General features: G+C 52.0%; 1 protein-coding gene across 4 annotated transcripts in view; it reads right to left on the bottom strand.

Moving 5' to 3' along the window:
• The window catches only part of ATN1 (atrophin 1), a 111,456-nt gene extending 89,453 nt beyond the window's left edge, over nucleotides 1-22,003 (bottom strand). For 2 of the 4 annotated variants that reach the window (XM_077467134.1, XM_077467133.1), the window contains exon 1: nucleotides 21,617-22,002. The gene's annotated coding sequence lies outside the window, so the exon portion shown is untranslated. Of the gene's footprint in view, nucleotides 1-21,616 lie in introns of all 4 variants that reach the window. The other 2 variants (XM_077467135.1, XM_077467136.1) reach the window with 2 other exon arrangements.
• Between the last annotated feature and the right edge of the window lie 3,217 nt (nucleotides 22,004-25,220).

Below are 25,220 nucleotides of genomic sequence, written 5' to 3' on the forward strand. Positions count from 1 at the left end.
GGCAGGAGGGGCCAGTGTCCTGAGCACAGAGGAGCAAAGGGGAGGGCAGGAGGGACCGGTGTCCTGAGCACAGAGGAGCAAAGGGGGGGCAGAAGGGGCCAGTGTCCTGAGCACAGTGGAGCAAAGGGGGGGCAAGAGAGACAGCTGCCCTGAGGACAGTGAAGCAAAGGGGGGAGGCAGGAGGGGCCAGTGTCCTGAGCACAGCGGAGCAAAGGGGGGGCATGAGAGGCCGGTGTCCTGAGCACAGTGGAGCAAAGGGGGGGGACAGGAGGGACCTGTGTCCTGAGCACAGCGGAGCAAAGGGGGCAGGAGGGTAAGGTGCACTGAGCACAGTGGAGCAAAGGGGGGGGGGCAGGAAGGGAAGGTGCACTGAGCACAGTGGAGCAAAGGGGGAGCAGGAGGGGCCAGTGTCCTGAGCACAGCGGAGCAAAGGGGGGGCATAAGAAGCCAGTGTCCTGAGTACAGCGGAACAAAGGGGGGGGCAGGAGGGGTCGGTGTCCTGAGCACAGCGGAGCAAAGAGGGGGGCATGAGAGGCCGGTGTCCTGAGCACAGTGGAGCAAAGGGGGGGGACAGGAGGGGCCGGTGTCCTGAGCACAGCGGAGCAAAGGGGGGCAGGAGGGGAAGGTGCACTGAGCACAGTGGAGCAAATAGGGGGTAGGAGGGGAAGGTGCCCTGGGCACAGCGGAGCAGAGGGGGGCAGGAGGGAAAGGTGCCCTGAGCACAGTGGAGAAAAGGGGGGAAGGAGAGGCAGGTGCCCTGAGCACAGTGGTGCAAAGAGGGGGCAGGAGGGGAAGGTGTCCTGAGCACAGCGGAGCAGAGGGGGGGCAGGTGCCCTGAGCACAGTGGAACAAAGGGGGGGCAGGAGGGAAATGTGCCCTGAGCACAGTGGAGCAAAAGGGGGGGGGCAGGAAGGGAGGGTGCCCCGAGCAGAATGGAGCAGGGGGGGGCAGGAGGGACAGGTGCCCTGAGCACAGTGGACCAAAGGGGGGGCAGGAGGGGCCAGTGTCCTGAGCACAGAGGAGCAAAGGGGTGGGCAGGAGGGACCGGTGTCCTGAGCACAGAGGAGCAAAGGGGGGGCAGGAGGGACCGGTGTCCTGAGCACAGTGGAGCAAAGGGGGGGGCAGGAGGGGTCGGTGTCCTGAGCACAGCGGAGCAAAGGGGGGGCATAAGAAGCCAGTGTCCTGAGTACAGCGGAACAAAGGGGGGGGGCAGGAGGGGCCGGTGTCCTGAGCACAGCGGAGCAAAGGGGGGGCAGGAGGGGCAGGTGCCCTGAGCACAGTGGAGCAAATAGGGGGTAGGAGGGGAAGGTGCACTGAGCACAGCGGAGCAAATAGGGGGTAGGAGGGGAAGGTGCCCTGGGCACAGCGGAGCAGAGGGGGGCAGGAGGGAAAGGTGTCCTGAGCACAGTGGAGAAAAGGGGGGGAAGGAGAGGCAGGTGCCCTGAGCACAGTGGTGCAAAGGGGGGGCAGGAGGGGAAGGTGCCCTGAGCACAGCGGAGCAGAGGGGGGGCAGGTGCCCTGAGCACAGTGGAACAAAGGGGGGGGCAGGAGGGGAATGTGCCCTGAGCACAGTGGAGCAAAGGGGGGGGCAGGAAGGGAGGGTGCCCCGAGCAGAGTGGAGCAGGGGGGGGGGCAGGAGGGACAGGTGCCCTGAGCACAGTGGACCAAAGGGGGGGCAGGAGGGGCCAGTGTCCTGAGCACAGAGGAGCAAAGGGGAGGGCAGGAGGGACCGGTGTCCTGAGCACAGAGGAGCAAAGGGGGGGCAGGAGGGACCGGTGTCCTGAGCACAGTGGAGCAAAGGGGGGGGGCAGGAGGGGCAGGTGCTCTGAGCACAGTGGAGCAAAGGGGGGGGGGGCAGGAGAGGCCGGTGTCCTGAGCACAGCAGAGCAAAGGGGGGGCAGGAGGGGCCGGTGTCCTGAGCACAGTGGAGCAAAGGGGGGGGGGGCAGGAGAGGCCGGTGTCCTGAGCACAGCAGAGCAAAGGGGGGGCAGGAGGGGCCGGTGTCCTGAGCACAGTGGAGCAAAGGGGGGGGCAGGAGAGGCCGGTGTCCTGAGCACAGCAGAGCAAAGGGGGGGGGGAGGAGGAGGGGTCGGTGTCCTGAGCACAGTGGAGCAAAGGGGGCAGGAAGGGAAGGTGCACTGAGCACAGCGGAGCAGAGGGGGGGGGCAGGAGGGGGCGGTGCACTGAGCACAGTGGAGCAAGGGGGGGGGGCAGAGAATGGACACAGGGCAGTAAAAACCTATTCTATGGCATGCATTATCAGTGGGGGAGGGGCGGTAGATGAACCTATCCCGGTACGGAAGAGATCGATAGTAAATTTTCACTTTTCGTAGTGAATGAAGGGAACTGAAAACTGACTTTGCACAGAACAGCCAATCACGTGCAAGGAAAATAAAACAACAGAAAGCTTAGGCTCGCACGTGATTGGAGGGCAGGACGTCCGCACAAACTCGCTGTGCAAAGCGATCGTCCTTTACTGGTTAGTAAATCACCCCCCATGGGCGGTTCTAAAGGAAGATCCGCCCACACAGCGCTCATTTTGAAAGATCTCAGCTAGCGGATCGGAATTGTCCATCTCAATATCTCCGGGACAGAAGCGGGCGAGGATCTGCAATCCTTGCAATTTTTTTTTTTTTTGGGGACTGACACCCACCCATCAAGGCTTTTTGATATTTGCATAACTCCTCCCACTGCTTGCATCAGGACTGAGGGCTCTTGGGAAGGGGTACTGAGGCCCCTCCCACCAGCCATGATCTGCTTGCATGTCATAGAGAAGCACAGAGGCCCCTTTCCTCTGCGGACTGACTGGCCCCGCCCTTTTCATTCATTGGATTTCAGTTCTTTGCAATCATGTAGGCTCCTCCTCACAAATGGGGGCGGTACCTTGGGTGGCCTGCCAGCAAATACAGCCTGCATTGCATAGAGAAGCACAGAGACCTGACAATTACATCATTTCGTGGCTGGAGGACACCCAGCATCATCTAGCTCTTTCCCTCCCCAGCCTGACTGAGCTCCTCACAATGTGCATTAGAAGTGGCAGCAAGTCAGATAGAGCCCCGCCTCCTTTCCTTGGGGGAGGAAGTCCAGCATCATCTAGCCCTCTTCTCCCTCAGCCTGACTGTCCTTGGCCCCACCCCTTTTAATCATCACATGTGGGCTTTGCCATGCAAATACAGCCTGCTTAGGACCGCCCACTCCTCCAGACTGTCACTCGCCCAGCAAGGCATTTCGAGATTTGCATTACTCCTCCCATTGTTTGCATCAGGACTGAGGGCTCCTGGGAGGAGTACTGAGGCCGGGGGCTGGGATGGTTTCAGGAAGCGATGTACCGCCCCCTGCCGACCCCTCCCACCAGCCACGATCTGCCTGCATTGCATAGAGAACCACAGAGACCCAGTGAGATTTACATAACTCCTCCCAAGGCCCCGCCCACTGCTTGCATCAGGACTGAGGCCGGGGGCTGGGATGGTTTCAGTAAGCGATGTACCGCCCCCTGCCGACCCCTCCCATCAGCCACGATCTGCCTGCATTGCATAGAGAACCACAGAGACCCAATGACATTTACATAACTCCTCCCAAGGCCCCGCCCACTGCTTGCATCAGTACTGAGGCCAGGGGCTGGGATGGTTTCAGGAAGCGATATACCACCCCCTGCCGACCCCTCCCACCAGCCACGATCTGCCTGCATTGCATAGAGAACCACAGAGACCCAATGACATTTACATAACTCCTCCCAAGGCCCCGCCCACTGCTTGCATCAGGACTGAGGGCTCCTGGGAGGACTACTGAGGCCGGGGGCTGGGATGGTTTCAGGAAGCGATGTACCGCCCCCTGCCGGCCCCTCCCACCAGCCACGATCTGCCTGCATTGCATAGAGAACCACAGGCACCCAGTGAGATTTACATCAGTACTGAGGCAAGGGGCTGGGATGGTTTCAGGAAGCGATGTACCACCCCCTGCCGACCCCTCCCACCAGCCACGATCTGCCTGCATTGCATAGAGAACCACAGAGAACCAATGACATTTACATAACTCCTCCCAAGGCCCCGCCCACTGCTTGCATCAGTACTGAGGGCTCCTGGGAGGAGTACTGAGGCCGGAGGTGGGGGGGTTGGGATGGTTTCACGAAGCCCCCTGCCGACCCCTCCCACCAGCCACGATCTGCCTGCATTGCATAGAGAAGTACGGAGACCCGGTGATGACATCACTGGAGCTAAAATAAGGTATATAATGAAAAGAAGATTTAATACGCATGTTAATGAGGGGGGAGGGGAGGAACCAGGGAAGGCAAAATCTAAGCAGATTATCGTACGATCGCTTCGGTATTTTTCCTACGATTTTCCGATTGACCCTTTTATATACCCTGGAGATATATATATATATATATATATACTGGACCTTTATGTATGAATACATGCATGATATGTCATTATATACAGCAACAATAAAACAATATTACAGCAACATTTTTTTCCCCTAAAGCTTCATCTTTATCAGAATAAATGAATAAATTGCCCATTAATGCTAAAATAATAAAACCGCCTTTTTGCTGTAATATTCACCCTCAATCCGGAGAGTTCCCCGCAGTACTTCTTTCTGCCACCAGATGTCCTCAGTCTGGTGACTGGCTTCATTCAACTCCCTTCCTGGACCCGCCCCCCCCCCCCCCCCCCCTCCAAGGCTGTGATTGGACAGTGAAAGGAGACTCAGCACAGTGATGAGCTCCTCTCTCTGTCACTCTGCTCTCTCCTCCTATCAGATCAGCATATTCCTTGTTGGGGGTGTGAGCTGATTGGCTCCTGGGGTTGCTTCTTCCTCTCCTCCTCCAGCTCTGCTGATATCAGGTCAGGTTCAGATACTTCTACTGCTTGTATGAATTCTGTATCATAGATTTTGTTTTTCTGATAGCTTTCTTTTGGTGGCACATGAGGAGGACTCTCGTTTTTTGTAGTTATTATTTAAAGGGTTAAAACATGGAGCTGCTGCACTATATAGAGGGAGGAGTGGGGGAAGGGATACAGTATACAAAGTATTCATACCCCCTGGCATTCCCCACATCTTGTCATGTTACACCCAAAAACACAAATGTATTTTATTGGGATTTTATGTGATGGAGCAACACAAAGTGTCACATAATTGTGAAGTGGAAGGAAAATGATAAATGATACAAATAAATATGTGAAAAGTGTGGGGGAGGGGCATTTGTGTTCAGCCTCAGTGGTGGTTGATGCTCAAATTTTATTTGGGGAGGTGCAAACTGAAAAATTCTAAAAAATACTGGAAAAAACATACATTGCAGCCACTGTGCCCATCAAATACAGCCACTGCGCCCATCTTATGCAGCCACTGCGCCCATCAAATGCAGCCACTGCGCCCATCTTATGCAGCCACTGTGCCCATCAAATGCAGCCACTGTGCAGATCATATGTGGGCACTGTGCCCATCAAATGCAGCCACTGTGCAGATCATATGTGGGCACTGTGCCCATCATATTCAGCCACTGTGCCCATCAAATGCAGCCACTGTGCAGATCATATGTGGGCACTGTGCCCATCATATTCAGCCACTGCGCCCATCAAATGCAGCCACTGCGCCCATCAAATGCAGCAACTGTGCCCATCAAATGCAGCAACTGTGCCCATCAAATGCAGCCACTGCGCCCATCAAATGCAGCCACTGCGCCCATCAAATGCAGCCACTGTGCCCATCTTATGCAGCCACTATGCCCCATCAAATGCAGCCACTGTGCAGATCATATGTGGGCACTGTGCCCATCATATGCGGCCACTGTGCCCATCATATTCAGCCACTGTGCCCATCATATTCAGCCACTGTGCCCATCTTATGCAGCCACTATGCCCCATCAAATGCAGCCACTGTGCAGATCATATGTGGGCACTGTGCCCATCATATTCAGCCACTGTGCCCATCAAATGCAGCCACTGTGCAGATCATATGTGGGCACTGTGCCCATCATATTCAGCCACTGCGCCCATCAAATGCAGCCACTGCGCCCATCAAATGCAGCAACTGTGCCCATCAAATGCAGCAACTGTGCCCATCAAATGCAGCCACTGCGCCCATCAAATGCAGCCACTGCGCCCATCAAATGCAGCCACTGTGCCCATCTTATGCAGCCACTATGCCCCATCAAATGCAGCCACTGTGCAGATCATATGTGGGCACTGTGCCCATCATATGCGGCCACTGTGCCCATCATATTCAGCCACTGTGCCCATCATATTCAGCCACTGTGCCCATCTTATGCAGCCACTATGCCCCATCAAATGCAGCCACTGTGCAGATCATATGTGGGCACTGTGCCCATCATATGCGGCCACTGTGCTCATCATATTCAGCCACTGTGTCCCATAATATGCAACCACTGTGTCCCATAATATGCAGCCACTGTGCCCATCATATGCAGCCACTGTGCCCCATCAAATGCAGCCACTGTGCCCATCATATTCAGCCATTGTGCCCCATCATATGCAGCCACCATGCCCATCAAATGCAGCCACTGCACCCATCAAATGCAGCCACTGCGCCCATCATATGCAGCCACTGTGCCCATCAAATGCAGCCACTGCGCCCATCAAATGCAGCAACTGTGCCCATCATATGCAGCAACTGTGCCCATCATATGCAGCAACTGTGCCCATCATATTCAGCCACTGTGCCCATCATATGCAGCCACTGTGCCCATCATATGCAGCCACTGTGCCCATCATATGCAGCCACTGTGCCCATCATATGCAGCCACTGTGTCCCATAATATGTAGCCACTGTGCCCATCATATGCAGCCACTGTGCCCCATCAAATGCAGCCACTGTTCCCCATCAAATACAGCCACTGTGCCCATCAAATGCAGCCACTGTGCCCATCAAATGCAGCCACTGCACCCATCATATGCAGCCACTGCACCCATCAAATGCAGCCACTGCGCCCATCAAATGCAGCCACTGCACCCATCAAATGCAGCCACTGTGCCCATCAAATGCAGCCACTGCGCCCATCAAATGCAGCCACTGCGCCCATCAAATTCAGCCACTGCGCCCATCAAATTCAGCCACTGCGCCCATCAAATGCAGCAACTGTGCCCATCAAATGCAGCCACTGTGCCCATCAAATGCAGCCACTGTGCCCATCATATGCAGCCACTGTGCCCATCATATGCAGCCACTGTGCCCATCATATGCAGCCACTGTGCCCATCATATGCAGCCACTGTGCCCCATCAAATGCAGCCACTGCGCCCATCATATGCAGCCACTGCACTCATCAAATGCAGCCACTGCACTCATCAAATGCAGCCACTGCACCCATCAAATGCAGCCACTGTGCCCATCAAATGCAGCCACTGCGCCCATCAAATGCAGCCACTGCGCCCATCATATGCAGCCACTGCGCCCATCAAATGCAGCCACTGCGCCCATCAAATTCAGCCACTGCGCCCATCAAATGCAGCAACTGTGCCCATCAAATGCAGCCACTGTGCCCATCAAATGCAGCCACTGTGCCTATCATATGCAGCCACTGTGTCCCATAATATGCAGCCACTGTGTCCCATAATATGCAGCCACTGTGCCCATCATATGCAGCCACTGTGCCCCATCAAATGCAGCCACTGCGCCCATCATATGCAGCCACTGCACTCATCAAATGCAGCCACTGCACCCATCAAATGCAGCCACTGCACCCATCAAATGCAGCAACTGTGCCCATCATATTCAGTCATTGTGCCCCATCATATGCAGCCACTGTGCCCATTAAATGCAGCCACTGTGCCCATCAAATGCAGCCACTGCGCCCATCATATGCAGCCACTGCACCCATCAAATGCAGCCACTGCGCCCATCATACGCAGCCACTGAGCCCATCAAATGCAGCAACTGTGCCCATCATATGCAGCCACTGTGCCCATCATATGCAGCCACTGGTCCCATCACATGCAGCCACTATGCCCCATCAAATGCAGCCACTGTGCCCATCATATGCAGCCACTGTGCCCCATCATGTGCAGCCATTGTATCCCCTCCCCCGCACACTCACTGTATGACTGGCACTTACCCCATCTTGGTGGCGGGTTAAGCAGCGGGTGGGCGGCAGGGAGCTGTGGGACATGCATCGGGTCAGGTGACAACTCCTGTGTCCTCCATGCTTCCCGTACATCTCTCCTTCCTTTCTGCTAGACATCCAAAAGGATCGTCTGTGCCTTCATCCAATCAGGTGACGGGTATTAGACACACGCTTCCTGATTGGCGGAGAGGCGGTTCAGTGTTAGAAAAGCGAATATTCATCTACTTTTCTAACACACCTGAGTGGTCACGGAGTGCAATGCTCTGCGCTCGCAGGCCTTTTTTTTTAAGCCTATTAGAGCCTATGGCTGTAACCAGATGCTTCAAAAAAACACCCCCGCCGTCTGAAAAGGGACCGGGCGCATGAAGACGGATAGATTCATTCTATGCATGAATCTATCCATTCTACATATAGGCGGGTGGCGGAATAGAGGGGACGGTGCCCTTGGGCCCTTAATGGACGGGTGCCCCTGTTCAGCCCCCTTTACTCTGATACCCCTAACTAAAATATTAGGGAACCAATTGCCTTCAGAAGTCACCTAATTAGTAGAGTCCACCTGTGTGTCATTTAATCTCAGTATAAATACAGCTGTTCTGTGAAGCCCTCAGAGGTTTGTTAGAGAACCTTAGTGAACAAACAGCATCATGAAGGCCAAGGAACACACCAGACAGGTCAGGGATAAAGTTGTGGAGAAGTATAAAGCAGGGTTCGGTTATAATAAAATCTCCCAAGCTTTGACCATCTCACGGAGCTCTGTTCAATCCATCATCGGAAAATGGAAAGAGTATGGGCACAACTGCAAACCTACCAAGACATGGCCGTCCACCTAAACTGACCGGGCCGGGCAAGGAGAGCATTCATCAGAGAGAGTCGGCAGAAGACTTGAGAGCGGGGCGGAGGTTCCCCTTCCAGCAGGACAACGACCCGAAACATCCAGCCAGAGTATGGGTGTAATATTCCTGCTGGGGGGGAGTATGGGTGTAATATTCCTGCTGGGGGGGTATGGGTGTAATATTCCTGCTGGGGGGGGGGGTATGGGTGTAATATTCCTGCTGGGGGGGAGTATGGGTGTAATATTCCTGCTGGGGGGGGTATGGGTGTAATATTCCTGCTGGGGGGGGAGTATGGGTGTAATATTCCTGCTGGGGGGGGGTATGGGTGTAATATTCCTGCTGGGGGGGATTATGGGTGTAATATTCCTGCTGGGGGGGGGGGGTATGGGTGTAATATTCCTGCTGGGGGGGGGTAATGGGTGTAATATTCCTGCTGGGCAAGGAGAGCATTCATCAGAGAAGAGCCAAGAGGTCCATGGTAACTCTGGAGGAGCTGCAGAGATCCACAGCTCAGGGGGAGAATCTGTCCACAGGACAACTATTAGTCGTCTCTCCACAAATCTGCCCTTTATGGAAGAGTGACAAGAAGAAAGACATTGGAGAAAGAAAGTCATAAGAAGTCCTGTTTGTAGTTTGTGAGAAGCCATGTGGGGGAGGGGGCAGCAAACATGTGGAAGAAGGTGATCTGGTCAGAGGAGACCAAAATTCTACTTTATGGCCTAAAAAGCAAAACGCTATGTGTGGAGGAAACTAACACCGCCCATCCCCCTGAACACACCATCCCCACCGTGAGACATGGTGGTGGCAGCATCATGTGGTGGGGATGGTTTTCTTCAGCAGGGACAGGGAAGAGAGTTGATGGGAAGATGGATGGAGACAAATACAGGACAATCTTAGAATAAAAACCTGATTAGAGTCGGCAGAAGACTTGAGACCGGGGCGGAGGTTCCCCTTCCAGCAGGACAACGACCCGAAACATCCAGCCAGAGCTACAATGGAATGGTTTACATCAAAGCATATTCATGTGTTAGAATGGCCCAGTCACAGTCCAGACCTAAATCCCATTGAGAATCTGTGGCCAGACTTGGAAATTGCTGATCACAGACGCTCTCCATCCAATCTGACAGAGCTTGAGATATTTTACAAAGAAGAAGAATGGGCAGAAATGTCCTCTCTAGATGTGCAAAGCTGGTAGAGACACCCCCAAAAAGACTTGTAGAGAAAGGGGGTTCTACAAAGTATTGACTCCGGGGGGGCGCCGTACAAATGCCCCTCCCCCCACACTTTTCACATATTTATTTGTATCATTTATCATTTTCCTTCCACTTCACAATTATGTGACACTTTGTGTTGGTCCATCACATAAAATCCCAATAAAATAAATGTATGATTTTGGGTGTAACATGAAAAAAATGTGGAGAATTTCAAGGGGTATGAATACTTTTTCAAGGCACTGTAGGCCATATATAGAGAGAGGAGGGGGTTAAAGGGTTAATGTATAGGTCATACATAGAATGGAGGAGGGGTGAAGGTTTTACAATTAATATTTGGGATGTTGGCAACACTTTTTTTGAGAACTCAGTGTTTCTCCTTTGTGGTTCACCATTATATATTTACATAGATGGAGGAGGGGGAGGGGTTAATGCATTGGTCATACATAGAGGGAGGGGGAGGGGTTAATATATAGGTCATACATAGAGGGAGGAGGGGTGAAGGGGTTAATGTATAGGTCATACATAGAGGGAGGAGGGGTGAAGGGGTTAATGTATAGGTCATACATAGGGGGAGGGGTTAATGTATAGATCATACATAGGAGGAGGGGGGGTGAAGGGGTTAATGTATAGGTCATACATAGAGGGAGGAGGGGTGAAGGGGTTAATGTATAGGTCATACATAGAGGGAGGAGGGGTGAAGGGGTTAATGTATAGGTCATACATAGGGGGAGGGGTTAATGTATAGGTCATACATAGAGGGAGGAGGGTTGAAGGGGTTAATGTATAGGTCATACATAGAGGGAGAAGGGATGAAGGGGTTAATGTATAGGTCATACATAGGAGGAGGGGTGAAGGGGTTAATGTATAGGTCATACATAGAGGGAGGAGGGGTGAAGGGGTTAATGTTTAGGTCATACATAGCGGGAGGAGGGGTGAAGGGGTTAATGTTTAGGTCATACATAGCGGGAGGAGGGGTGAAGGGGTTAATGTATAGGTCATACATAGGGGGAGGGGGGGTGAAGGGGTTAATGTTTAGGTCATACATAGATGGAGGAGGGGGGAAGGGGTTAATGTATAGGTCATACATAGATGGAGGAGGGGGAGGGGTTAATGCATTGGTCATACATAGGGGGAGGGGGGTGAAGGGGTTAATGTATAGGTCATACATAGAGGGAGGAGGGGGTGAAGGGGTTAATGTTTAGGTCATACATAGCGGGAGGAGGGGTGAAGGGGTTAATGTTTAGGTCATACATAGGGGGAGGGGTTAATGTATAGATCATACATAGGAGGAGGGGGGGTGAAGGGGTTAATGTATAGGTCATACATAGAGGGAGGAGGGGTGAAGGGGTTAATGTATAGGTCATACATAGAGGGAGGAGGGGTGAAGGGGTTAATGTATAGGTCATACATAGGGGGAGGGGTTAATGTATAGGTCATACATAGAGGGAGGAGGGTTGAAGGGGTTAATGTATAGGTCATACATAGAGGGAGAAGGGATGAAGGGGTTAATGTATAGGTCATACATAGGAGGAGGGGTGAAGGGGTTAATGTATAGGTCATACATAGAGGGAGGAGGGGTGAAGGGGTTAATGTTTAGGTCATACATAGCGGGAGGAGGGGTGAAGGGGTTAATGTTTAGGTCATACATAGCGGGAGGAGGGGTGAAGGGGTTAATGTATAGGTCATACATAGGGGGAGGGGGGGTGAAGGGGTTAATGTTTAGGTCATACATAGATGGAGGAGGGGGGAAGGGGTTAATGTATAGGTCATACATAGATGGAGGAGGGGTAAAGGGGTTAATGTTTAGGTCATACATAGGGGGAGGGGGGTGAAGGGGTTAATGTATAGGTCATACATAGAGGGAGGAGGGGGTGAAGGGGTTAATGTATAGGTCATACATAGGAGGAGGGGTGAAGGGGTTAATGTTTAGGTCATTTATAGAGGGAGGAGGGGTGAAGGGGTTAATGTTTAGGTCATACATAGAGGGAGGAGGGGTGAAGGGGTTAATGTTTAGGTCATACATAGAGAGAGGAGGGGGTGAAGGGGTTAATGTATAGGTCATACATAGAGGGAGGGGGAGGGGTTAATATATAGGTCATACATAGAGGGAGGAGGGGGTGAAGGGGTTAATGTTTAGGTCATACATAGATGGAGGAGGGGGAGGGGTTAATGTTTAGGTCATACATAGAGGGAGGAGGGGGAGGGGTTAATGTTTAGGTCATACATAGATGGAGGAGGGGGGAGGGGTTAATGTTTAGGTCATACATAGGGGGAGGGGGGAGGGGTTAATGTTTAGGTCATACATAGGGAGGAGGGGGGAGGGGTTAATGTTTAGGTCATACATAGAGGGAGGAGGGGGGAGGGGTTAATGTTTAGGTCATACATAGGGAGGAGGGGGGAGGGGTTAATGTTTAGGTCATACATAGAGGGAGGAGGGGGGAGGGGTTAATGTTTAGGTCATACATAGAGGGAGGAGGGGGGAGGGGTTAATGTTTAGGTCATACATAGGGAGGAGGGGGGAGGGGTTAATGTTTAGGTCATACATAGGGAGGAGGGGGGAGGGGTTAATGTTTAGGTCATACATAGAGGGAGGAGGGGGGAGGGGTTAATGTTTAGGTCATACATAGGGAGGAGGGGGGAGGGGTTAATGTTTAGGTCATACATAGAGGGAGGAGGGGGGAGGGGTTAATGTTTAGGTCATACATAGAGGGAGATGAGATGTATGGGGGGGGGGTCCTTTCCCATAGTCAGAGCTTCCTCACCATGAATCACCTGTTGCTGCTCCATATTTCTCCTCCTTTCTCCATAGTAAAGCTGCCTACATAGAAATTGATTTTTCACTCGTTGAAATCTCGAACCAGATTAGTATGAAGAGTCTCCGGACGTTCGATGACGCGGGGAACGCACTTCCAAATTTCGTCTGCTTTTAACATTCGATTTTGGAATGAAGGATCGTTCACGGTTAGAATTGTTTTCCCTCCAATCCTCTTCCAATCTTCCCATCACTGCGATCGAAGATCAGCGCCGATCTGACCCCGCTAATGGTTAGAAAATCAAAACCCAACTTCTTATAAAGGAAAAACTCTCCAGTGTATGGCCGCTTTAAGAGGAAGGGGCGGGACTAAGAATGTAAACAAAAGTGTGTTTAGATTCATGATGGCTGTGATTGGCCATTACCAGGTGCAGAGCCGCTCAGATCAGCTCTGTACACGGTTTGTGAACTCAGCTGTCCAATAACGGGAGCAGAGTTCTCCCAACAAGATTTCCTCCGATGTCATTTATAAACGGCGCTGGGGGGGGGGATAACCGCCAACCATTACTTCGTTTATAAACGTATGGCGCCCATTTCCGTTGCAGTAACAAGTGTATTATATGCGTTGCTGTGCCATTGATTTTCGGTTTTCGGTCGGTTTGCGTTTCGGTACATTTTTGGGGAAAAGCATTTTTTTCAGCATTTCTGGCGCTTAAGGCAGCCCATTGAAATGAATGGGGCGCTCTACGCACGCCGCGCCGGCACGTGTGCAAATACGCCGTCGCTTGCTCGCACCCCAATGGGAGCCCCGCCCTCGGGTAAGGATCACACAAGTCTTCAGCAATTCACCAGCCGGCTAACGCCCCCGTTCAGGCACAGCGCAGTCTCAATGCAGAAAAAAATGGCGGCCAACCAAATGCTTTGATTTGCCCTCGGCACACGCGAAAAACCAACACCGATTTCTGTTTACGCCAAGATCTATAACGCTGCGCGGGGATATCTGGCGAAATTCCATGAAATTTATTGACATTTCGATAATATTTCAACCCTCCGACGCATTTCGGCATTTTTTTTTTCCCAAATGAACTGCAAATCTGAGTTGTGTTGGATTGCTTTGTTTTTGCCAAAGAAAATTTTTGAGTGAAATGCGTCGGGGATTATTAGCAGGTGAAACCAAAATTGTGGCGCTCACCCTAATGGCGGCCATGCGCGCTCCGAGAAATGATGGATTTCTCTCCCGATACAAATACTTGATCTGCCGGCATCCCAATCAATCGATTCGCCACACACAGGGAAGCAGATTTTACACAATAGTTGGAAGAAACAATTGTTCAGCTATTGGCCAGCAAGTGCCGGCCAATGAGTCACAGCCGGGACCTGCTGATTGGTTGGTCCAATCACAGCCCAGAGCTTCAAGGGTCCCAGCAGGTGATTGGTTGTAAAGATGAAGGGCGGTCCTTGCAACCAATCACCTGCTGGGGCTGGCCGCCCTCCGTACAAAGCCGCTGTGTACGCTGCTGTCTAGAGCTGTCCTGCCTCCTGCTCTCCTCTCTGTGTACCCGGGTAAGGCAGGAGAGTGAAGGGGCAGAACTGAGGGGGCTGCAATGTGAATGGGGGGCTGAGCTTAGGGGGGCTGTAATTTGAATTGGAGGGGCAGAGCTGAGGGGGCTGCAATGTGAATGGGGAGCAGAGATGAGGGGGGATGCATGGAGAATGGGGAGCAGAGCTGAGGGGGGCTGAATGGGGAGCAGAGCTGAGGAGGGCTGCAATGAGAATTGGGATCAGAGCTGAGGGGGGGGGGTGCAATGTAAATGGGGGTAGAGCCTAGGGGGGCTGCAATGTGAATTGGGGAGTGGCAGAGCTGAGGGGGCTGCAATGTGAATGGGGAGCAGAGCTGAGGGCGGCTGCATGAAGAATGGGGAGAAGAGATAAGGGGGGCTGCATGAAGAATGGGGAGCAGAGCTGAGGGGGGCTGCAATGTGAATGTGAGGCAGTGTTGAGGGGGGGCTGCAATGTGAATGGGGTAGAGCTTAGGGGGGGCTGTAATTTCAATGGGGGGGGGGGCAGAGCTGAGGGGGCTGCCATGTGAATGGGGAGCAGAGCTGAAGGGGGCTGCATGGAGAATGGGGAGCAGAGATGAGGGGGGCTGCATGAAGAATGGGAAGCAGAGCTGAGGGGAGCTGCAATGTGAATGTGAGGCAGTGTTGAGGGGGGGCTGCAATGTGAATGGGGTAGAGCTTAGGGGGGGCTGTAATTTCAATGGGGGGGCAGAGCTGAGGGGGCTGCAATGTGAATGGGGAGCAGAGCTTAAGGGGGCTGCATGGAGAATGGGGAGCAGAGCTGAGGGGGGCTGAATGGGGAGCAGAGCTGAGGAGGGCTGCAATGAGAATTGGGATCAGAGCTGAGGGGGGGGGTGGTGCAATGTAAATGGGGGTAGAGCTTAGGGGGGCTGCAATGTGAATTGGGGAGTGGCAGAGCTGAGGGGGCTGCAATGTGAATGGGGAGCAGAGCTGAGGGCGGCTGCATGAAGAATGGGGAGAAGAGATGAGGGGGGGCTGCAATGTGAATGGGAGGCAGAGTTGAGGGGGGCTGCAATGTGAATGGGGGTCTAAGCTTGGGGGCTGCAATGTGAATGAGGGGCTGAGCTGAGGGGGGGGCTGCAATGAGAATGGGGATCAGAGCAGAGCGGGGCTGCAATGTGATAGGGAGCAGAGCTTAGGGGGCTACCGTGTGAAAAGGGGGCAGAACTTGGGTGGGGGGGCTGCAATGTAAGCGGGGGGGGGCGGATATGTGAATTGGGAGGCAGAACTGAGGGGGCTGCAATGTGAATGTTGGGCAGAGCTTAGTGGGGCTGCTATGTGAAGTGGCAGAGCTGAGGGGTGGTCAAATGGAAGCAGAGGATATTGCTGTGGGGGGGGGGGGGGAGATTCATTCGGACCTCGGTTAGAATTTTTTTTTATGATTTGGACCTCCATGAATTTGTATTCAACATCCCTGGTGTCACTTGTGATGTCATAGTCAGTTGGTCAGATCCCACCCAACGTCAGTTAGTGTCAGATTGCTCGCCGCACTGTCGCAGTCCCATTATAAGTCGCTGATCGCCGCCATTACTAGTATATAAAAAAAATGTAATAATTAAAAACTCCAGCACATATCCCATAGTTTGTAGACGCCAGAACTTTCACACAATCTAATCAATATAAACTTATTAAGATTTTTTTTTTGTTTTTTTTGTTTACCAAAGACGTGGAGCAGAATAAATTTTGACCATCATTTATTAAGAAATTCGATTTTTTTTCCTATTGGATATGTTGTATAGCAGAAAGTAAAAAATATTAAAAAATTAGCAAAAATAAAAAAATATTATAAATATATATATATATATGTTATTTTATATATATATATATATATATATATATATATATATATATATATATATATATATATAATACATATGTTTTATTTTCCAAATTTTCAGTCTTTTTTTCATTTTATAGCGCTAGAAATAAAAAACGCAGAGGTGATCGAATACCAGCAAAAGAAAGCTCTGTGTCAAAATGATACAATGTCATTTGGGTGCAGCGCCGCATGGCCGCGCAATTGTCAGTTAAATTAGCGCAGTGCTGAACAGCAAAAAAATACCTAAAAATATTCCGGGAGCTGAAGTGGTTACTGTTTGTAGAAAATGACAATCATAAGATCAAAAAACAAAAACAACAACAAAAAAAAAACATTTAATGCGTCATACACGTAACAATCTACGTCCAGATTTTCCGGTTCAGACCGATCAGAATAATTTTGATGGAAGGAGAAGTCCGGGGAAAACTGGTTTGGCTGCTCTGCCGATCACAGGAGAGAAGTTCCTTCTGCATGTGACCCATTTTCAGCTGACAGCGAGCTGAAGCCCGCTGTCAGCTGACGCCACAGAGTCGGTCCAGGCTGGGGGCGGGGGGGGGGGGGGGAGATCGCCAAACACTGGAATTGGGATCCGCCCACATGCCTGGACACGCTGAGAGCCTGATCCGGCCGATCCCGCCCCCTCCACAGCCCAGAGCTTCGGTGAGCACTGGAGGGGAGGGTAACTGACAGGCAGCAGCTCTCTGCTCACAGAGCTCTTAGAACAGAGCGACTGGCTGTGTTTGATCACTCGGTTCTCAGTCTTAGAGCAGGGGGGGGGAGAGATTGTTCATAGATTTGTGCACATCAGCTGATCGTTCGATCTGATGGTTACATACTGCCATTAGCAGATCCGATTTGGGAATGCTGGGACTTTTAGTTCTTCGGCATCCGAAAGTTCCATAGTTGTGCATGCATTGCGTAAGGGGCTCATTCACACTCGTGCGCACGCTTTTTTTTTGCGCATTGCCGTGCTAAGCTAAGTAAATATCTACGCACGTCGAGAACGCACGCAAAATTGTGCGCTCTCCTGATAGGCAGAAAAATGCGTCGCCATCTGGCATGACGTGTGGCGGTGCCATTGATTGAAGCCATTCATGTAAACGTTACGTGTGTGGTTGCCATTGACAGATCAGACTTGGGAATGCTGGGACTTTTAGTTCTTCAGCATCCGAAAGTTCCATACCTGCGCACGCCGTGCGGCGCAAGGGCTCCTCCATACCAGGCTGTGCGTCGGAGCGAGCACACTTTTTTTTGCGCATTCCAATGCATTGTGGGTTCATATCTATGCGAGTCAAGAATGCATGCAAAATTGCGCACTTTCCTGATACGCAGGGAGGCCATTCGTTTGATTTATTACGTGCATGGCTGTCATTAGTGGATCAGATTTGGAAATGCTGGGACTTTTAGTTCCTCAGCATTCGAAAGTTCCACAGTTGCGCATGGATTGTGTAAAGGAGTTGCAACCAAGCATTCATGTTTTTTTTTTGCGCATTCCCATGCATTGGTTGTGGTTAGGCTAGGTTTTTTATCTATACATGTTGAGAATGCACGCAAAATCGCACGCTTTCCCGACGCGCAGTGAAACTCCATTAAGTGATGCCATTAATTTGCGCACACACGCGCCAAACCGCATGTCGCAGCGAGTTTTTGGAGAAGAGGGACTTCTTTCCTGCGAGGGCAGCCCATAGAAATGAATAGGCTGCCTTACGCGTGATGGGCGGGGACAGGCGAGGAACGCTTGGTTGCACCTGTAGGTGTGTTTTGGTGCCGCGTGACGTTCCGGCGCCTTTGTTTGCACGTTTCTTGCGCATAGGGCAGGCCATAGAAAAGAATGGGCTGTTCTATGCGCAAGGATCGTGAAAAATAATAAAAAAGGTGCCGTGATTTTTTTTTCTTTTTAAATCGCGCCACACCAATATATATGGTAATGAGGCAAAAGTTTGCGCTTTCCTGATGCGCAGAGAGGCCATTAATATGAATTATTATGTGCATGGCTGCCGTTAGTGGATCAGATTTGGGAATGCTGGGACTTTTAGTTCCTTAGCATCTGAAAGTTCCGCAGTTGTGCATGCATTGTGTAAGGGCCTTTCCACACCAGGTGGTGCATTCAAACACGTTGTTTTTTTTTTTGCGCGTTCCCATGCGTTACTTGTTCGGCTAGGTTCATATCTCTGCGTGTTGAGAAAGCACGCAAAATCGCATGCTTTCCCGATTTGCAGAAAAACACCATTAATTTGCTCACGCCAGACCGCATGGGGGCAGGGTGTATTATGTGGGTGTGCTGTGCCATGGATTTTTTTGAACGGCGACCCTATACACTAAGACAGCGCACATCTTCAAGCGCATGCACTTTTTTGCGCACGGCGTGGTGGTTTGGTGGGTTTTCTTTTTTTGGAAAGGAGTCAGTCAGGGACTGCTTTTCAGCACACTGCCTTTCAGGGCACCCCATAAAAAAAAATGTATAGGCTGCCCTACCCAACCCCCCCCCCCCCCGATGTGCGGGAACAAGTGAAAAAACGCTTGGTCTTTTTTGGTGCCACGCGATTTAAAAAATCGTGCCAGTGCCTTCTTTTCGCACGATTCTTGCGCATAGGCCACCCCATAGACATGAATGGGCTGTCCTATGCGTAATGATTGTGCAAAAAAAAAAAAAAAAAAGTGCCTGTGCGTTTTTAAATGCGCCGCACCACCATGGTGGGTGCAAAGAATTGTGCGTTTGCTAGAAACATGGGGGTGCCATTAAGAATTGGGGGGGTCGCCCCCGTGTGCCTCTGCAAAAGGGCAGCGAGGGAGAAGGCATGGTGTTGGTGTGAATGAGCCCTGAAGATCAATGTATATAAATCATCACTGGAGAGAATAAATAGATACGTTGTATACATTCTATACATAATATTATGATACAAAATAATAACAATATGATACTATTATGATGACAGGATACAATAATAATAATAACACCAATCACAGCACAGGAAGCCTCATACACCCCGTAGGATCATCCAACAAGGAACTGTCAACCACGGCAACCAATCAACCGTCCCTTTACAAACCAGTGAGACGCACATTCTGATTGGTAGTTACAGTCCAGCGCTCTCCATCATATAAACCAATAACCCCCCCCCCCCCCCCCATTGCTTCCCATCGATACATCACAACCCGCTAGACCTGACAGCGTTCTAATTCAACAGGCGACCCGACCGTCATGCAGAAACGGGAGTACGGCGTGCGATCCAATCGGACTTCAGTTCACCGAAGCTGACGCTGCAAAGTGATCAATTCTAATTGGTGGCTGTTATTATGGATGAGTTCATACAGCCACGACACATGCGTGTAGGGTGCTATTAATGCTGAATTGCGATTGGTCGCTCATATGAAGGATCGCCCCATGTATGAGGTCATACAGTGACGACACATGTAGTGTGCTATTAAATTAATTCTGAATTCTGATTGGTCGCTCTTACGAAGGATCACCTTCATACAGCAACGACACATACATGTAGTGTGCTATTAATGCTGAATTCTGATTGGTCGCTGGCATGAAGGATCGCCATGTATGAGGTCATACAGCGACGACACATGCGTGTAGCGTGCTATTAATGCTGAATTCTGATTGATTGCTCTTACGAATGATCGCCTTCATACAGCGACGAAACATACGTGTAGTGTGCTATTAAATTAATGCTGAATTCTGATTGGTCGCTCTTACGAAGGATCTTCATACAGTGACGACACATACATGTAGTGTGCTATTAATGCTGAATTCTGATTGGTCGCTCTTATGAAGGATCTCCTTCATACAGCAACGACACATACATGTAGCGTGCTATTAATGCTGAATTCTGATTGGTCGCTCTTATGAAGGATCTCTTTCATACAGCAACGACACATACATGTAGCGTGCTATTAATGCTGAATTCTGATTGATCGGTCTCTTACGAAGGATATCCTTCATACAGTGATGACACATACATGTAGCGTGCTATTAATGCTGACTTCTGATTGGTCGCTGGTATGAAGGATCAGCACGTATGAGCTCATACAGCGTCGACACATGCGTTTAGCATGCTATTAATGCTGAATTCTGATTGATCGCTCGTATGAAGAATCGCCTTGTATGAGTTCATACAATGACGACACATACATGTAACGTGCTATTAATGCTGACTTCTGATTGGTCGCTGGTATGACGGATCGCCATGTATGAGGTCATACATTGTCGACACACGCGTTTAGCGTGCTATTAATGCTGAATTCTGATTGATCGCTTGTATGAAGGATCGCCTTGTATGAGTTCATACAATGACGACACATACATGTAGCGTGCTATTAATGCTGACTTCTGATTGGTCGCTGGTATGAAGGATCAGCACGTATGAGGTCATACAGCGTCGACACATGCGTTTAGCGTGCTATTAATGCTGAATTCTGATTGATCGCTCGTATGAAGAATCGCCTTGTATGAGTTCATACAATGACGACACATACATGTAACGTGCTATTAATGCTGACTTCTGATTGGTCGCTGGTATGAAGGATCGCCATGTATGAGGTCATACAGTGTCGACACATGCGTTTAGCGTGCTATTAATGCTGAATTCTGATTGATTGCTCGTATGAAGGATCGCCTTGTATGAGTTCATACAATGACGACACATACATGTAGCGTGCTATTAATGCTGACTTCTGATTGGTCGCTGGTATGAAGGGTCGCCTCGTGTGAGTTCATACGGCGATGAAACATACATGTAACAGGTTAATAATGCTGAATTCTGATTGGTGGCTCCTACGAAGGGTCGCCTTGTATGAGTCCATACAGCATCGACACACACACACAGGTTATTAATACTGAATTCTGATTGGTCGATACGGTTGCTCGCGCTCGGAATGAGGGGTATATATAGCGATGACCTCATGATTACATCTGTGACCCTTGAAAGTGTGTATGTGACAAAGACGATTTGCGGCAGAGATCGGTTGCGCGCTAATGTGCGATCGAATGATCCGTGTGTACTGCACGACTGCCTATGTGGGCGCTAGATGGAGAAGTGAGCTGGTGGTGATGGTGGGGGGGGGGGGGGGTGTGTGCGGAGATCCCACAGGAGGGGGTGTGTACGTACGTGTGAACCTTTGTATGTGTTCGATGTCTCATACATGCGTCCCGGTGACCTCATGCATGGCGTGTGCCCCGTGGTGTGTGTGCACAGCGTGTGTGTGCGTGCGTGTGTTTAACCCCTCCGGATGGGTTGGCTTCACATGTGTGTGCGTGTAAACCCCCCGGCTTTCCCTCCCCCCCCCGAACCCCCCGAGGAAGGATCCAGAACAAACACAGCGTCACCCACCTAACAAAAGAGACGTGGGCGCCCCAGCGGCGGCGACAGCGACAGGGGGGGGGATGGAGCCGCGGCGTTCTCCCCCCTCTTCTTTAAATCTGCAGCATTCCGGGAGCGATCGGAGAGGCTCGCTGTCCGGGGCCGGACCCAACATCGCCTCCGGAGCCCCGATGGATCATGGCGATCGGAGGATTCCCTGCAGGCCGAGGACGATCGGAAGAGAGCGAAGAGCAGCCGGCGACGCGGCGGCCACCACAGAAAAACCTTCTTTTTTCTTTCTTTCTTTTTTTTTTTCCTTTTTTTTATCCGTTGTGCAGTGAAAATCCCACAAAAGACGATTTTTTTTTTAACCTCCTCTCCCCCCCCCCTCCTCCTCCTCTCCAACTCCCTCCCAACCCCCCCCCCCACCTCCTCCTGCTGGCTCCTCCTCCTCTGTGGTCGCCTCCTCTCTTTCTCTGCGTCTGCCTGACTCTGTCTCTTTCCTTCTTCTTCTTTCCTTCGTTTTTTTCCCCGATCAAAAGGCGAACGAGCGAGCGAAGACGAAGAAGGCGCGATTCGGGGGTGGAAAATGGAGGCTGCAAAAAAAAAAAGGAGAAAAAAAAAGTGTTGGGATTTGGAGGAGATCCCTTTAATTGGGAATAGCAGAGGGGAGGGGGAGGGGGGAGAGGTCACAGTGACAGAGTGTCACCCTCGCCGCCGCTCCCCCTCCTCCTCCCCCCTCCCCCCTCTCTTCCTGTACTTTCTAGCACAAAAGGGGGGGGGGGGGAGGCTGGATCTATCCGCAGGACTGGAAAGAAAGTAACTGTGTGTGTGCTAAGAACGCCGCGTCCACCGCCTGGATCCTCACCGCCAATGGTGCCTGGATCCTCACCGCCACCGCCTGGATCCTCACCGCCAATGGTGCCTGGATCCTCACCGCCACCACCTGGATCCTCACCACCACCACCTGGATCCTCACCGCCTGGATCCTCACCGCCAATGGTGCCTGGACCCTCACCGCCACCGCCTAGATCCTCACCGCAAATGGTGCCTGGATCCTCACCGCCACCGCCTGGATCCTCACCGCCACCACCTGGATCCTCACCGCCACCGCCTGGATCCTCACCGCCACCACCTGGATCCTCACCGCCACCACCTGGATCCTCACCGCCACCGCCTGGATCCTCACCGCCACCACCTGGATCCTCACCACCACCACCTGGATCCTCACCGCCACTCCTCACCGCCACCACCTGGATCCTCACCGCCACCACCTGGATCCTCACCGCCACTCCTCACCGCCACCACCTGGATCCTCACCGCCACCGCCTGGATCCTCACCGCCACCACCTGGATCCTCACCGCCAATGGTGCCTGGATCCTCACCGCCACCGCCTGGATCCTCACTGCCAATACCGCCTGGATCCTCGCCGCCAATGGTGCCTGGATCCTCACCGCCTGGATCCTCATCGCCACTGCCTGGATCATCGCCGCCAGTGGTGCCTGGATTCTCACCGCCACCGCCTGGATCTTCGCCACCAATGGTGCCTGGATCCTCACCGCCTGGACCTTCGCCACCAATGGTGCCTGGATCCTCACCACCACCGCCTGGATCCTCGCTGCCAATACCGCCTGGATCCTCGCTGCCAATGCCGCCTGGATCCTTGCTGCCAACGCTACCTGGATCCTCACCGCCACCACCTGGATCCTCACTGCCAATACCGCCTGGATCCTCACTGCCAATACCGCCTGGATCCTCACTGCCAATACCGCCTTGATCCTCACCGCCAATGGAGCCTGGACCTTCACTGCCACAAGCTAGATCATCACCGCCAATGCCGCATGGACAGGGGTGGACTGGCAGCTCATGGGGCCCCCGGGCAATAGGAGATTATGTGGCCCCCAGGAAATAAGACATTATGGGGCCACACAGTATACACAAACACACACACACAGTATACAATCACACCGTATACACAGACATGCTTCTATTGGCTGAGAAGGTACTGGAGAGGTGGGGCGGCTATAATCTAAGGATTTTTAAACCAAAAGGATGTCGGTAAGGGGCATTTCAGAGACAGATGTAAAAAAAACCACAGATTTTTACATACTCTCCCTGGTTTTACTGAAGCTGGTAACCCTGATGGGGCCCCCTAGTGGCACGGGGCCCTCGGGCAGTGCCCGAGTGGCCCAATGGTCAGTCCATCCCTGCGCATGGATCCTCACCGCCACCACCTCGATCCTCACTGCCAATGCCAACTGGATCCTCACCGCCAATGGCACCTGGATCCTCACCGCCACCACCTGGATCCTCGCCGACAATGCCGTCTGGATCCTCACCGCCTCCGCCTTGATCCACGCTATCACCGCCTGGATCCTCACCGCCACCACCTGGATCCTCACCGCCACCGCCTGGATCCTCACCACCTCCGCTGCCACTACTGCGGCCACCACTGCCTGGATCCTCGCTTCCAATGACGCCTTAGCCCTCGCTGCCACCACCTGGATCCTCGCTGCCAATGCCGCCTGGATCCTTTCTGCCAATGTTGCCTGGATCCTCGCTGCCAATGTTGCCTGGATCCTCGCTGCCAATGTTGCCTGGATCCTCGCTGCGAATGTTGCCTGGATCCTCGCTGCCAATGTTGCCTGGATCCTCGCTGCCAATGCCGCCTGGATCCTCGCTGCCAATGTCGCCTGGATCCTCGCTGCCAATGTTGCCTGGATCCTCGCTGCGAATGTTGCCTGGATCCTCGCTGCCAATGTTGCCTGGATCCTCGCTGCCAATGCCGCCTGGATCCTCGCTGCCAATGTCGCCTGGATCCTCGCTGCCAATGCCGCCTGGATCCTCGCTGCCAATGTTGCCTGGATCCTCGCTGCCAATGTTGCCTGGATCCTCGCTGCCAATGCCGCCTGGATCCTCACTGCCAATGCCGCCTGGATCCTCGCTGCCAATGCCGCCTGGATCCTCGCTGCCAATGCCGCCTGGATCCTCGCTGCCAATGCCGCCTGGATCCTCGCTGCCAATGCCGCCTGGATCCTCACTGCCAATGTTGCCTGGATCCTCGCTGCCAATGTTGCCTGGATCCTCGCTGCCAATGCCGCCTGGATCCTCACTGCCCCCACCTGGGTCCTCCTTCCCACCGCTGCCACTGCTGCCGCCGCCACTGCCTGGATCCTCACCGCTTGCACCACCTGGATCCTCGCCACTGTCTGCGTATTCCATGCAGCCGAGAAACAACGCTCACGGTGACCAATCATCGAAAGCGTTTTTTTTTTCAAAAGGGGCGATCGGGGCTGGTCTGTAAAATCCATCTCCCGATACGAGGATCCCGGTGAAGAGCTTTCGTTTCCCCAAAATTTCGGGCGTGGGTCGGGAGATTAGACGAAATTTCACCATTTCAGTGAAATGCTTTGGAATCAATGGGGGAACAAAGTAAAGGCAGAGTCATACACCATACAATCTGATTGGACAATCTCCTTTATGGTGGTGGTACACGCTTCAATAAATGATCAATTTATTTTCCGATTGATCTTTTCCAATTAGAATAAACAATATCCTTTAAGTTGCCCATACACTATACAGTCTGATTGGGCCATCTCCATTAAGCTGACCATACATGCTTTAGTAAATGAA

Source organism: Lithobates pipiens, unplaced genomic scaffold (genome assembly GCF_037356315.1).
Source record: "Lithobates pipiens isolate NorthernLeopardFrog02 unplaced genomic scaffold, aLitPip1_a1.2 Scaffold_47, whole genome shotgun sequence".
In the NCBI taxonomy this organism is placed as follows: Eukaryota; Metazoa; Chordata; class Amphibia; order Anura; family Ranidae; genus Lithobates; species Lithobates pipiens.